Source organism: Python bivittatus, unplaced genomic scaffold (genome assembly GCF_059951505.1).
Source record: "Python bivittatus isolate LINGU-HERP-01145 unplaced genomic scaffold, Pbiv_v1 ctg000020_np1212, whole genome shotgun sequence".
NCBI lineage: Eukaryota > Metazoa > Chordata > Lepidosauria > Squamata > Pythonidae > Python > Python bivittatus.
This window is the reverse complement of record NW_028277030.1, coordinates 61,534,045-61,549,082: the sequence shown is the minus strand read 5'-3', so window position 1 is coordinate 61,549,082 and position 15,038 is coordinate 61,534,045. Positions and strand designations below refer to the sequence as shown.

Sequence of the window (15,038 nt, the reverse complement as noted above, 5' to 3'; positions counted from 1 at the left end):
TTGCCAAAGTTAGAAATAGAATAGTTATTGAGAAGTAGTTTAGGACTAATTTGGCAATATACCACGGTTGATGGTATGAAAAGCCATCAGAAGGTCCAAAAGGATGAGGAGGAGTGTACTTCCCCTATCACACTTCATCCAAGACAGTGAACCACACCCTCCTTGTCCCATACCTGGATCTGAACCCTGACTGAAAAGGTCCAGATAATCCATTTCATCTAGAGTGCTGCAAAGCTGATCAACCCCTGGATCCAGAGATGGTCTTTTCAGAAGGGGCCTATGTTCCCTCTAAGGTGTGCATGTCTGTGCATGCATACTACTCCATAAATTTGCAGACACTTTAAAAATTTGACTGCACAGAAAATTAAGTTACCCCAAAATAATAATGAATGTAGGCACCATAAAGTGAGTCACAACTTGTGGGGGTTCACGAGTCACAACTGTGAGGAGTCCTGCACAAGCACACAGCTGAACTTGTGAAGGTCACTGGGACAGCAGGCAGATGGTCATTTCCTTGCTTGCCATTGCAACTGTCCTGCTCTGGATTGGTCCTAGCTAGAGAATTACCGGGTACAACCCCAGGGCCTCCTGCACACAAAAGAGCACCTCCCTCCAAAAAAGGTTTAATTAATAACTGTTGAGTTTCTGGCTGCACAAGGTCCATGACTGTTATTAAAATAAATAAATAAATAAAAGTAATAATAGTTAAAGTTTAAATAAGTTCAGAATACATCTAGTTAAAGAAGGAAAGAATGGGGGGATGAAAGAGAAGGGGCTTTTAAATGCTTTTTTTATAATGCTTTTCTTTCTCTTTCTCTAATTTTCTCTTTCATTACAATATCAAATCCTGCCCCCAAGAAACAATTTTAAATGCTTACAAAATATTGATTGCAATGATCATTTATCCGTGACTGGCAAGTTCATATTATCATCTGTAAGCATGCATGTTTAGAGCCAGTTTGGTGTAATGTACTGGGTTAGAAACTGGGTCACAGGGAATTCTAGTCCCAATTTCGGCTTGAATCCAGCTGGGTGACTTCAGGCCATTCATTCTCTTTCAGCTCTAGGAAGAAGACAATGTCAAACCACTTCTGAAACATGCTGCGGACAGTCACAAGGAGTAAAAAATAACTTGACAGCACAATCTTAAAGCGTATATGTGACCTATTGTACTTTCTAGTTTCTATACTTTTACTAAGAAATATGTAAACATTTTAATGTCAATATTACATTTACAATTTACTTGTATATTTGTATTGTGGTGCACAAGTTTGGGAAAAGCTGCACAAAACATTTTTTTTTCCCCTGCATACAGCATGTCAGAAATTAGAGGGAACATTGGAAAACGGTGCTATGTGTTCCTTCAAGTCTGCTGGGAACACCCCTCTGGTAAGGAGGCACTGACAGTTTCCCAGATCCAGGTAGTTATCTTCCTGCTCATTTCTTGCAACAGCCAGGACAGGCAGGGTTCCAAAAGGCAGCTCTTAGCCAATAACATAGTCCACATCTTATCCACTTCCTTGGAGGTCATGGAGCAAAAAGAATCCCAAGTAACACTGAAAGATGGGGCTCCAAGGGCCATAAGATGCTCTACCCACGCAGAGTCAAGGCCTCAGTGAATCTGAGCAACTTTATCAATGAAGTGCTATGCAAATTGGTCATAGCAGCCACATGGAAGTTCTTCATGTTGTCCCTCTCCCAAAGGGAGTGAGTCAACCTAAAGAAAGCCCCTGGTTGACAGCCTTCTAATGCAGTAAGGGAGGAGAAGTAAGCATGTATAAGTCTGAACATGGGCATTACCCATCTTCCTCCACCAGTGCTCAGGTGTTTCTAATGCATCAATTCCCAGAGGATCTTGGTAAACCAAGCTGCCAACCGGGATCTGTCTCTGGGAAGTAGCCGCTTGGGGTTAATGCTGTCCAGTGCCCAGTGCACCTTTTGCTGTCAGTTATATATCAAACAGTGATAACAGAACTGCCTGCCATAGACCTAGGAAACTGCCCAAATGTCCACTGGAAATCAGATGTATTCATTAGGGTTCTGGAGTGGACCATCTGAAAGGGTCCTGCCATCCAACAGAGGTCATACATGGTGGGATCCATGAAATGAAAAGCTCTGAAATGGAAGACAGAGAATAAAATCATGACAAATTCTATCTCAGTCTGTTTAATTTGCTCTTCCCTAACCTGGCCTTTATATTTTTCTAAGTAGAAAAACTTGTAATTTTCTTTCAGGTTCTTTTTTTTTTTTTAATGCAATTCATATTAACTTTTCCCTGCCCTCAATTCATTAATGGACATATATTTTGAATTGTAACTTCTAAATTCCTGATTATTAGCTGGTAGAGAATTATGAGATTGTAAAAATATAGAATACTGGTATTGCATACTATAATTGCCTATTGTATGTGTATTTAAAGTAGCTTAATTAGCTTAATTAGCCTTTCTAGATTAATTCATACAAATTGACATGAAAACACATTTCAACCCTGTTCAGAGGATCCTTTCCTTAACAGAGTATCTATTCTTGCAGGGAACCCTTTCTTGCATATTTTTAGGGACAACCCCAATACGTTTTGCATTGGCAGAGCTAGTTTTGCAAATATTGCACTCTTTGAAGTTGGCTGAATATATCAAATTCACTGCATGTGCACCAAAAATTACACAGAATCCTGTATTGTACTGGTGGCCTTAATCTGATATGACCGTAGATTTGTTCTTTGCCATTTCTCCTTCAATTTGAACACTTGTCTGTGTATAGAAGCATACACCTTTGTACATGGAAAGTGTTCTGACAGTGTCCATGTACATTAAATATATTGAGACCCAGGCAGTCAGAAATCCATGCTGGGTGTTTGTATTAATTCACCCTTTAAGATGAGGAAATGTGCTGCACATTTTCATCTATTGTTCTCTGCTCTATCTAGCCCGTAGGTACTAGCATTGTGTAAGATATCAGCAATCATATAATTAAATTGTAACAATGGTCCGTGGGGTGTTTGATATACATATTTAGTGTCTGATAGTAAAGCTTATTAATTACATACATTAAATATATTCATTGCTTGTCTTTGGCACTTGAGTTCAAGAAACAAAGAAAACCATATTTTCCAGTAACATCTTTATCATTTGAATCTCTCTGATTGTGTGGGATTAGTAAGAATTTCATCTCATATAGCCAAGATAGTTTAATATGAAGTCTTCCTGTAATCCGACCAAGCATATGCTAAATTAATGGACAAGTTCTGGGTTTTTTAGAGAATGAAGTGAGTACAATACAATGATAGCATGTTTTGTTTATCTTAAGAACACATTGAATAATCTTTTTTCTTAGTTTATGTTGTAACTGTTGTATAAAAAGGATAAAATAGGTAATCAACAGTTTTCTATATTTTGCTAGGTGAAGCTATTGTTATTCATGAAGCTTATCTTTGAAATGGGCCTGGATAGCTAAGTAGAAAAAACAAGAAGAAAGAATGATTTTCTTTTAGTACTTCCAGTGTAATATTTTTATTACCTCTCATCTCCAAATATATTCTCCCCTCCTCCCTCCTCCCTCCCTCCCTTCCTTAACTCATTTGGTCTTTGAGTATAATTTTAACATGTTGTCAGAACTGCAGATTACAACGTTAAAATGAGCTGTTCAGGCCACCAGTTCCAACCCCATCTTCTTTGCTTACTGCAGTCATTCAGTTTAGAATTTCTTTGATTGTAATTCAATTTAAAGTGTTCCTATTTCAGTTTTATGGATGAAAATGATTATTTATTTAAATGTTTTGAACTTCCCAATAAGCAAAACTCTCTGTGCAGTTTATAATAAAACACATTAAAATACACAATATGAGTAAAAACATATACTCAAATAAAATGCAAAAACACCATGTAATGAAACATTTTAGCATTCTTCAGGCATAGAGGAACCAGAACGTTCACCTTGTGACCTGTCTGCATCTGAGCTCATTCAAATGACATCTGCAGGATGAAAGCCTACACAGATAGAAGGTTTTCCTTTTGCATGTATCATAGGAATAGTGTTCATAGGAGCAAGAGAGGTAAGATGAGCCCTCCAGACACTGGACATGTCAACAGGGCTCCAGTGGAATCAGTACCTAACACCAACCAATCAAGGATCACATATGCACTTAAAAACGTCACAGTGCTACTTCACTTTTCTGGTTTGTCCACCAGTGCTCAGAGATAGAAAATAAACAAGTTAAGGAAGGCAATTATAATACAGTAGGTATAATGGAGACATGCTGGGATCAATTTCATGACTGGATTATTCTAATCAGGAAACTACATAAATGTGGACTAGATGGCATAACATTTAAGTGGCTACATAGCTGGCTGAAAAATCATACTCAAAAAGTACTCATTTTTCATTTAACTGGCTAAATTATTGACAGGAATGCCACATGTTAAGGCTTGACCCTTTTGTTTCTCAATTATTAACAACTTGGATGAAAACATGGAAGAATGCTTATCAAATATGCTTGATGGTTAAGACAAATGGGCTGAAAAAATTAATGCTGAGAAATGAAGAGTTGTGAATTTAGGAAATAGAAATCAAATAGGCAAGTAATGGGGTATACCTGGCTTGGCAAGAGTACTTATGAAATTATCTTGGATCAGTAACTGATTGCCAACTGATTATGAGTCAGCACTGTGATCTGGCTGTAAAACAAGGCTGAATATGAAATTTTAGGCTGAATCAATAGTAGAGTTCTGAAATCTCAGAAAACAATAGCGCTTATTTTATTTTATATTAGTCTGACCCCTTTAGGAAAAAGGTAGACTGGAACAGTTTTGACTAGGGTATCAAAGATGATTAGGAAACAAAACACAAAGTTCTTTGAAGAGAGATTTTAAGAACTGGGAAAGTTTAGTTTTGAAAAAAGCCAGAGAGTGAGAGAGAGGAGAAAGCTAAGACCTATTTCTTATCATTTCAAAGTGAGGGATTTACCTTACAGGAAGGCAGATTTTGATTGAAGGCTAGGAAAAAATTCCTAGCAGTAAGAGCAGAATAATTAGTTGGAGCAATGATTGGCTCCTTTTTACTGGATGTGTTAACTGGGGGTACTTTAATTCACTGGGGACACTAATTTGAATTCCCACATTGAGCACTGAGCCTCTTCTATCTTTATGATTCTAAGAAAAAATGTTTTTCATTAAAATGGGTTCAGCACTATATTTGTTTAACGCAGAATGCATTTTTTATTCTCAGATAAGAGAGTTGCACTTAAAATACCATTTTAATATAAACCAACAAATTTATACAATTAAGTCTTAAAATATTATATTAGGATACACACACACACACAGTCATTCATTAAATTTTCTATAGACATTACTGGTTACATATTTCAAGTGAAACTGTGAATCTCACAACCGTTAAAATGCCTGAGAAACTGAATAAGGAGTGATTTTCAAATTCGGTTCCAAGGGACTTAGAATTCCTCTAAAAAAAAAAAAAGTTCATAGCAATGTCAGACATTCAAAGCATTTACATTTCCCTGAGGGGTATTTTCCCCATGTAATCTGTAATCTGACCCCTGTAATCTGCAGTTTTTGGGAGATAACACTAGGGATCAAGAAACCTTAGTAACACTCCCCATATAAATGAAGCATTCAGTTTGGGATATTCTCCCATCTCTGCCATCTTCTACAATGCACTGGGGAGCTATTTGATATATTCAGGACTGGTCAACAGACAAGTTGTTGTGAAAACGATTATTTGAAACTGTGAAGCCTAAAACCATGAGAAAAAGAATTCCAAAATAACAAGCATTCATTTTCAACTTGTACAACAAAGTAAAGATTATGCATAAGCATATGTCTTTAATGAAGGTATACCATATGGTGTATGGTAATACACATTTTTAGAATCCGAATTCACATTTCTAAGGAGTCTCTAGGTAACGATGAAAGCATATATCCCACCATTGTACCATGGATATACATATGTGATTATATATTTGCATTACTGTTTTCTCAGCTCAAAGATATTCTCTTTAAAAGAACTCTCTCATCCTATTTTTCACGGTTCTTGAGGTGAAAAGTATAATTTGTTGAAGGCCATTAGACTAAAACTTCACTCACTCAATAATGATCTTTGTAATTATGTCGAGAAAAGATTGCAGAACCCTTACAATGAGCTGCTAATTGTTCTGAGCCTACAAAAAGAACAATAGATTAAATAATTTGTCTTTTAAAGCTTACTGTGCTGTATGCAGCAGATATAATGCTTGATAAGAAAAATAATTTTAAAAGCAAAATCACGTAGTATTTAATGCTTCTTTGAAGCCTGTTTGTCTGCATGTTAAGTAAAATGAATCTTTACAATGTGGATTATGTTAGAAAATTTCAAGGATGAATGTATTGAAAGCATACTGATACTATAAGAATTAAATTATTATATAGTAAATGGTCAGTAGGGTGTGATTCATCTAATATTAACAACTCCCCCAAATTATATATATTTATATATTTGTATCTATTGTCATAAGCATTAAGAGGTCTTCTTGAAACTGATTTTCAAAATTTGAGATTTTCAAATGGATGTAGAAATATGCATTTCTTCCTTTTTAATATAGTATTTACTAATACATTGATAACCCTAGCCACATTGCATTTTGCAAGTGAAAGTATTTCTGTCTTTACATTTTGACTTGTTATTGTAGCTCTATGTGACCAACAAAATCCTTAATGTTTATTTTCAGTGATGTTGCCGACTTTCTTTATTTTCTGTATTTATTAAATGTGTAGATAATATTGCTGTTGCACAGCATATTGCAATTCAATAGATGAGAAAATTTCAGCTGTAATTAAAATATCAGTCTTCTTTCCTTCTTCATGAAGATGAAATGAAAGTCATCATCACAGTTAAATTCCAAAGTTAAATGAGAACTATGAAATTGTAAAGTTTAGATCTGGAACCCATAACAATAGTGAATATGACATCTATTGCCCTTTACTAATTAATAATAATAACATGCTTGTACCATTTCTACTTAACAAAATAATTATTTAATGTATTAATTTCGATTTAACTGCTTTAAAAGAATATATATTGCCTTTTTTAAAATTGTCAACTATTGGATGTTTAAGAGGAGACATTCAGGGAGAGTAAAATATAGCGTACAATATTACAACACATAATATGGCTGGCCAGTATGATATCTGGAAAATAAAAAAAGCAAGTGTTATTGGTCCTATATAAATCAAAATAGTATAACTTCTGACATTGCTTTCAGAATAGTTTTGATTGTCAGAGATTTAGAATACTGTAGAGCCAGGATTTAGTCACAAGTACAAATTGGGTTACCCAAACTGATTAAATTATCACAAAGAGATTTGGTCCTACGGCTTTGTGTGGTTTTTGCTTTTGCTTTTTTTTTTTTTTTTTTATGTTAATCCTATTGGACACTGGGACACTCAAAACAGTGAAAAACCCATTTTGCCCAAGCTGTGAAATAAGAATGTTGTTCCAAGCTTAGAACACTCAACACGTTCTGAGCTTCCAACAGTGCTGTATGTATCTCTAGTTTTGACTTCTGTAATCCATTGCGTCCTTGGGAACTAATATGACTTCCAAATGTCTAATAATTAGATCTCAGAAGGCAAAACGCATGTAAATGGACAGCTCTGAATTTAATAGGAATAGCACTGATTTAATAAGAAATATATCTTCTGAAATCCATAGGGGAAAAGATGTTTTCCCAACCTTATCTCTATTGGGCCAAACTTGAAAACCTGCACACAGCAGTCTTGGATTGTTTGCTCGTTTGCTTTTCAATTAATTTAAATTTTAAATGGCATCTGCAAACTCAAATATTACTCTCTGGCCTCTCTCTCTCTCTCTCTCTCTCTTGCATTTGCCTCTTAGGCCATTAATCTGATTGGCTGATACTGTTGATGCAATGCAGGGAAATAAAAACAAAACCATTTGCAACGCCTGACGGAATAATTCAGTGAGGTATAGGATTAGACTATAGTATTGGAAATGTCTTTTGGTGCCAGGAAAATACTTCTTACAGAAGATTAACTTTGTGCTACTTTTTCCATTTCTTTCCTTTAACTTTCTAATCACAGTTATAGGATGGAAGAGAGAAGACATGCCTCCCCCCCCCCCCACATACACACTACTCTAGGTTTTTTTTAATTATTATTTTCCTGTCACATAAATATTCATTTACAAATTACTCACTTGCGCTCTCTAACATCTTCACTCTTTGAAACTTGCATAACATTTAGATGAGCCAACAGTGGGATCCAGACTACAGACCGTTCTGTGTTACATTCAGCACAGCAGAAAAGAGATAGTATAATATGACTTTCAATCCTGTTCACTTTTTACAGTATATTTAACTTGGAATGTATAAATGGAAATTAAATTACCTATAACCTACAGCAATAAGCATTTATTTTAATTAGTAAAAGCTCAGACAGTATTTGGTTGTCTTCTTAGTACTATGTTGCCTGATCATTTCAATGTAAAAATATTATTTGATTATTTTTTGTTAAATTCCTCACAGTTCAATCCATTTCTCTGTCTCCTTTCTTGCTTCCATTACTGTGCTTCAAGCCCTTCCTGAGTAAAAGAACAAGGTAGTGCCAACCTCATTATCATCTGAAAATGTAATCTCTAAATTGACCAGTTTTATCTTATTTAACTTGCTACTCACTATTCAGCTTCTTTATGGCAAATCTTTTCCTCTCTTTTCTACTTTATTAGATCAAGGGAGTCTAATTTTTAGTTGTGGGGACCTGATTGATATTCCACTTAAAACAACAACAATGTAGTCATGATTTAATCCAGTTTAGAACAGAAAGCAAACATATTTCGCAATCCAAGAAACGGTGATCATTGTTGTAAAACTATGAAGTTTTGCTCTCTATACAGCTAATATAGTTATCTGAGACAAGATACAATATGGAATCTTAGCATTGAAAGGAGCCGTTTCAGTCACCAAGTCTAACCCCTGCTCAGTGCAGGAACTCAGATTCATGCATCTTCAGTAAGATGCTGTCTGCTCTTACTGTTAGGAAGTTTTACCTAACATTTAATTTCAGTCTGCCTTCTGCAACTTAAATTCATTATTCCATTGATACACTCTGGAATGATAGGAAACAGGGTCTCGTGTGTCATGTATCTTCAGATATCTGAACAGTCCTATTGACTTCCAAGTTTTTTTTCCTAGGAATTTGTCCTAGTCAACTCATCATCCTTTTGCCCTTCTCCACATCTGTTTCAATTTCTCTCCTTTCTTCTTAAAACAAGCCCAGGAGTGGGCACTCAAGATAACCTAAAGCAGGACCAAATGGAATGATTTGAAATTATATTCTTATTGGTGCAAAATTGTGTTTGCCTTTTTTACAGCCACACCATGCTGCTGACTCATTCAGTTTGCCACCAATTATTAGAACTTAAAAAAAAAAAAAGCTTTTCTCATTTGTTTCTATTATATTTTATTCTATCATTCTCAGCCCATTTCTCTTTGTTCTGAATTTTATTTTTATGTCCAAGGGTTACATCCAGTTTTGTGTCCACAACAAAGTAAGCATTCTTTGTTGATGACACCTCTTCATTCATGTCAATAGGGATAGTGATGATGATGATGATGATATCTTTAAGATCTGTTCTTCAATCTTCCCAGGTATTAATGTCAGTTATGTAGTATCACTGATATCTTGGATCCTCCCCACTTCCCACCTCCCACCCCCAATTTTTGACAGTTTGAGCCATTTCTCTTCTATTATCATTTCTCAAAGATAATACCTAAAGGTTTGGCCAAACTATCAGCTAATTCCTTCAGTACTCAAAGGGCAATTCATTTAAACTCATTCAGAATAACGATATATTTCCTGCTGAAGTTTCTACTGGTCTCAGATTTCAAGCTTGCCTTTTCACAGTTTTCTGGCAGAACAAATATTTTTGGTTGATAATGATTGAACCAAAATAAGAGTTAAGTAGCTTTGCCTTATTACACATTAGTATCTTGCTATCTTCACTGGACAGTGATATATCAACTGTTTTGTTTCCTTTTATTTTTAACATATTTAATGGAACACTTACTGTTATTTTTAGCTTCCTCTACTAACCTCAATCTATTCTGAGGCAGAGTTTTTTTCCCAACAGATGTTGGTATAATTCAAGTCACCCATCGCTATTGCTTCATATGTTTTTAAAAGATTCTCCACTTGCTTTGGAAGGCATCATCTACATTTGCTTCTTGACTGGGCAGGAGATAGTAGTCCCAACAATAGTATTGCTGTTATTTGTCCCTCTACTTATTTTGATCTAGATGCTGTCTCTAGTACTACGATGTTCACTCACTTGGATTTTTGAGCAGGAGTGGATACTTTTAACATACAGTGTAATTCCTCCCACCTTTCTATTTGTCGTTGTTGTTGTTGTTGTTTTGAACAAATAGTATCTTTCAATAGTCCAGTTACCAAATAATTCAGAAATGTCACAAACAAATAGCTTAAATGGGTATGTACCTTGCTTTAGGTTTATAGGTTTGATCTAGACCTATATCACAAATGTTAGTAAGAGAACAGTATAAGAAAATAATTGTGTTAAGTATTATTAGCAATTGCTATTTCCAAATTGCTAATTCTCTGACCTCAAAGCAATACGTTTTGTAATGAATTCTTAAGTATAGAAGACCTGGATATATTTTATAAAAAATAATCAACTAATTGGGGACATAAATAAGAGACACAAAGAATTCTGGGAAAGTGATGTTTAGAAAATGAATGAGCAATCTGCTTTAGTTCCTGTCTAAACAAACAAGATAATTGATATTACTGAGGCAAGATGATGAAATAATGTGAAATAAAATTGGAGCAGCTCTGTCAAATTAAAAATGTTCAGAAGGGAGTGAAAAATTCATAACAGATGTCAGAAAAGGCAATGTTGCCATCACACAATCATTCCAGAAAGTGCTATAAAGACAAAACAGCTTCTGCAGAGTGTCCCTGTGAGGTTGTGAGGCATTTTTCTTTAAAAGTTTAAAAAATGGTCAAAAACTCCAATGATGTCATCCTTTTAAAAAAGTGAATTGGATTTTGTGGAGGGGAAAAAAGAAAAACTCTAAGATTTCATTTCTACAACTGTTCATTTTGCTGTGGATCCACCAGATCAACTTGTGTATCTGCATTAATTACGGCAACTATGGCAACTAATATTTAACATATATATCCCAGAAGATTCTGTGATCTTTTATTTGATCTCCTTCCTCTTCCTTCATTCATGGGTAGAAATGCTTTTTCCATTATGCTTGGGTCAAGTTGGAACTCACTATGAATATTTGAAAAACAACTTGTGTTTTTACTGTGCATGATTCTCATGTGAATGTGAAACAAAATAGTACAATTTCAGCCCGTAGAAAGCCCCACTATCCATATTATGTCATATTACTATAACTGTACAACCCCACATTTAGATCACCTGATGTCTTTTCTGCTATCTCTTTTTCCTATATGTATAAGCATCTCACTAGGGATGAGCATCCAATAGAAAAAGTGTTTTGTTCAAAATTTGGAACAAAGCAGTTCTGTTTGGAATATTTTGTTGAATGTCCCAAGAGTTCTCTGGACAGAGCAGTGTCAAAACTCCGTGAATGTTCTGTATTCTGACAGAATAAAAATTGAAACATTCTGAAAGTTCTCTGTTCTGGCAGAAAAGCTGAAATGATTTGAGAGTTCTGCTATAGGGAAAAATGGGAATGTAAAAAGTTCCTTGCTCCCTCTGAATTTGTCCTCTGGCTAAAAAAAGGAGATGCAGTGCTTGTCAGTACTGGACAGCATATACCATCCAACTTGTACATAAATTTTACATGGGTTTATTTTTTTAAAGCCTTTACAAATTATCAAAGCAAACAGTAGGATTGACAGTGAAATACATTGTTTTGCAGTGCAGAAATAGCCACAGAGCTGAACCCAGCAAAGAACGCATTGCACAGGCCTTTTTCCCCCATTGGCCAATTTGCCTGTTCAGCTTCCAGAACAGGACCATTTTTGCATTTCCAACCTGAAAACTGAATAGCATACCAATATCTGCAATGTATATGCATTGCAGAGTGCACATTTTTGCATCTGACCCCACTATTCCACTTAAATTGCAGTCCATGGCAGCAAATATGGTCCCATGGTTTATTTTTCATTGGCTCTATGGTTTGGATGGATTTTTAAAAAGATACTACAAGCTGTGGAATGTCAAAACACTCAATGCTGAAATAAAGTTTGGAACAAGCACAAACTGCTTTGTTTCATGCATGGGATAAAACATGAAACATTCACAAAAGATAGAAAGCAGCTATTTGAAGCTTGGAATGCTTAGCACATCCTTGGAAAAGAATTAGGAAAAAAAATCAAAATGTTGATCTTTCTTTAGGACTAGTATAAGATGGAGAGCCAGTCTGGTATAGTGGTTAAAGCACCAGGCTAGAAACTGGGAGCCTGTGAGTTCTAATCCTGCTTTAGCCATGAAGCCAGCTGGGTGACCTTGGGCCAGTCAGTCTCTCTCAGCCCTTGGAATGAGGCAATGGCAAACCACTTCTGAAATCTTGCCAAGAAAACTGCAGGGACCAGTCCAGGCAGCCACCAGGAGTCAAAACTGACCTGAAGGCACACACACAAAAGTATACGGTGACTCCTCCTCCTTGTTGGAGAGCTGATGTTAATACATCAAACTTTGCAGAAACAGTGATAGCTAACCATTTTGTTCTTTAGAATTCATCTGGCCAATGTGTTATGGCACCGCCTAGCTCCAGTGGCATTTCATAGCCTTCAAATGTTTGTTTTCCTTTTCATGATAAATTTTTTTTTTCAGTGTTCTTATCCAAGGTGGGCCATATAATTGAAATACAATTGTACTGTGACAAATTTAATCATAGGATAGAATTATTTCAGAGTAGGAAACTGAAGCAAGTTGGGGGTTTTGGCAGGTCAGCTAATCAGGACAGATTTGACAGGCTATCTATGACAGCATAGATAATTTCATAGCCTGGATATTAATCAATTTGAGAAAGTGGATGGCAGGAGCCGGTCTTGGTGATGCCACTGTAAGGTCACTGATCCTTAGGAACTCCCAGTGAAGAGTCTTTTTGGCTCCACCTAAAATAAAAACCTAGATGTTGTTACAGCCAGAGGGACAGGGGCGATCCTCCACGTAGAAATTACTTCTCTCTCCTCCATCCCGATGGCAGCTTGTTGGGCTCAGCACTTAAACTAGGTAGACAACTAAAACATATTAGAAAGACAGCAACATTTCTTTCTCCATTTAAATTATTTTTATATCTTTTTTCATTTTTTAAATAGTCCAGGCTGGATTGCCTCTGATAACAGAATGCCATATTCATTGAAGACAGACTAGATCTATCTTCTAGCACGGGTGTCTGTGTATGTTTGTTTGTTTGTTTGTTGGGTTTATTCAGGCCAACCCAACTCCAAGAAGACTCTGGGCAGCATACAATAGGTCCAATACATATATTAAAAGTGCATTAAAAACACATTAAAAACCACATAAGTGCCCATATGTATTTGCCAAATATATACAGTTTTGTTTTTGATTGATGAAGCTTCTTTCAGGTTGAATAATTTTTCATCCAATAACATAACCTAGTATATTTGTGCTTACCCTGAAGTAATTACTTCACGTTTAACACACACAAACCAAGCTACACACTCCTTACAATGCACTAATTACTGAGTTTCAGCAACTTTCAGTTTCTTCTTCTAAATCCTTATGAAAGAGCTAATCATCCTCCCATATGAAATCCAAGTCCAACTTTTCTGTTAGCACCCAAAGCAGCAGGTCATCTTACGTTAGGATCTAGATCTGATGCCATAAAGCTGACAAGAATTAGAGTATTTCTTCCTATTTATTTGCCAATAAGCAATATCCATCTTCAGCTAGTCATATCTATTTGAGGGATATTTTACTTGCTTTAATTTTATGTATGGACCTCAACCAATGTATTTATTCTGTATACTGTACCTAGACTTGTATTGTCTAGCATATAGTTTATGTGACATAAAATCTCTGTCATCTCTCTCTTCACCCCCCTGTATTCTCTGTTGTTATCAGGATGAACAATTGGTTCTTCGTGTAGCTATGAATATAATTGCACATTAGAACTTCTGTATCTTAGCAGCTAGCTGTCTGTTGATTTAATATTTGAGAGTAAGGCTGAATTTCGAAAGAGCTAGATACCTGCATTCCAATCATAACATTGGTTCAGCTTGTTTTCATCACAGTAGACGCCAATTAAGTTACTGATTTCATAATTATAATTTAGCACATTAGAATTGATAATAAATGTTGTCTCCCCAAAGCTAAATACTTATTATATAGAAACACAGATCTTCTTTCTGTTGATGTATTAATCCAGGAGTTTGCAAATAATGTATTACTCAGGATTTTTTTTACCATCATAGCAACTTGTTTTAATGTGCTTCCTCCCACTTACAGAAATCTTTGTGGATGAAATAAGCTAAAAAATGTTGGAATGTTGTTTATGGTTTCTATTTCTACCTTATCAAATACACAAACCCTATATAATGCACTAAAGGGTAAATGCTTTTGTCAGGTACATCCTGCTTCAAAAAAGTGGTACAGGGTCCTATAACTTTACTGCTAGTCTTCATTGATGGTTTTAGTCATTAGCCATTTTTTCTTTATACCTAATTAATTATAACATAATTAGTACTGTGTTCTCAAATTAGTGAGATGTTTACTTTAATATGTAGTCAATTAAGATTCCAGAGATACCATCAAATGTGAAGCTACACAACCCGGAGTGAAAACGGGACCTCACATGCTTCAGACAAAAGGGTCGGATTTTATGGAGGAATGGAATGGAAATAGTCAATGGGAATTGGAAATGAAGGTGAAAGTATTAATGGAGCTGTCAGTTTCACAAGGTAGACCAGACTAGGAAATCAACTCCAAAGGAAAGCTAAAATTATTTTTATTGAGATCAGCTATAACAGAATCCTGCAAATCTAATTGTCCTGTACCTCCTCTTCATT

General features: G+C 35.6%; 1 protein-coding gene across 2 annotated transcripts in view; it reads left to right on the top strand.

Moving 5' to 3' along the window:
- Positions 1–15,038, top strand: part of HS3ST5 (heparan sulfate-glucosamine 3-sulfotransferase 5) — a 193,271-nt gene that overhangs the window by 47,432 nt on the left and 130,801 nt on the right. The window lies entirely within an intron of this gene.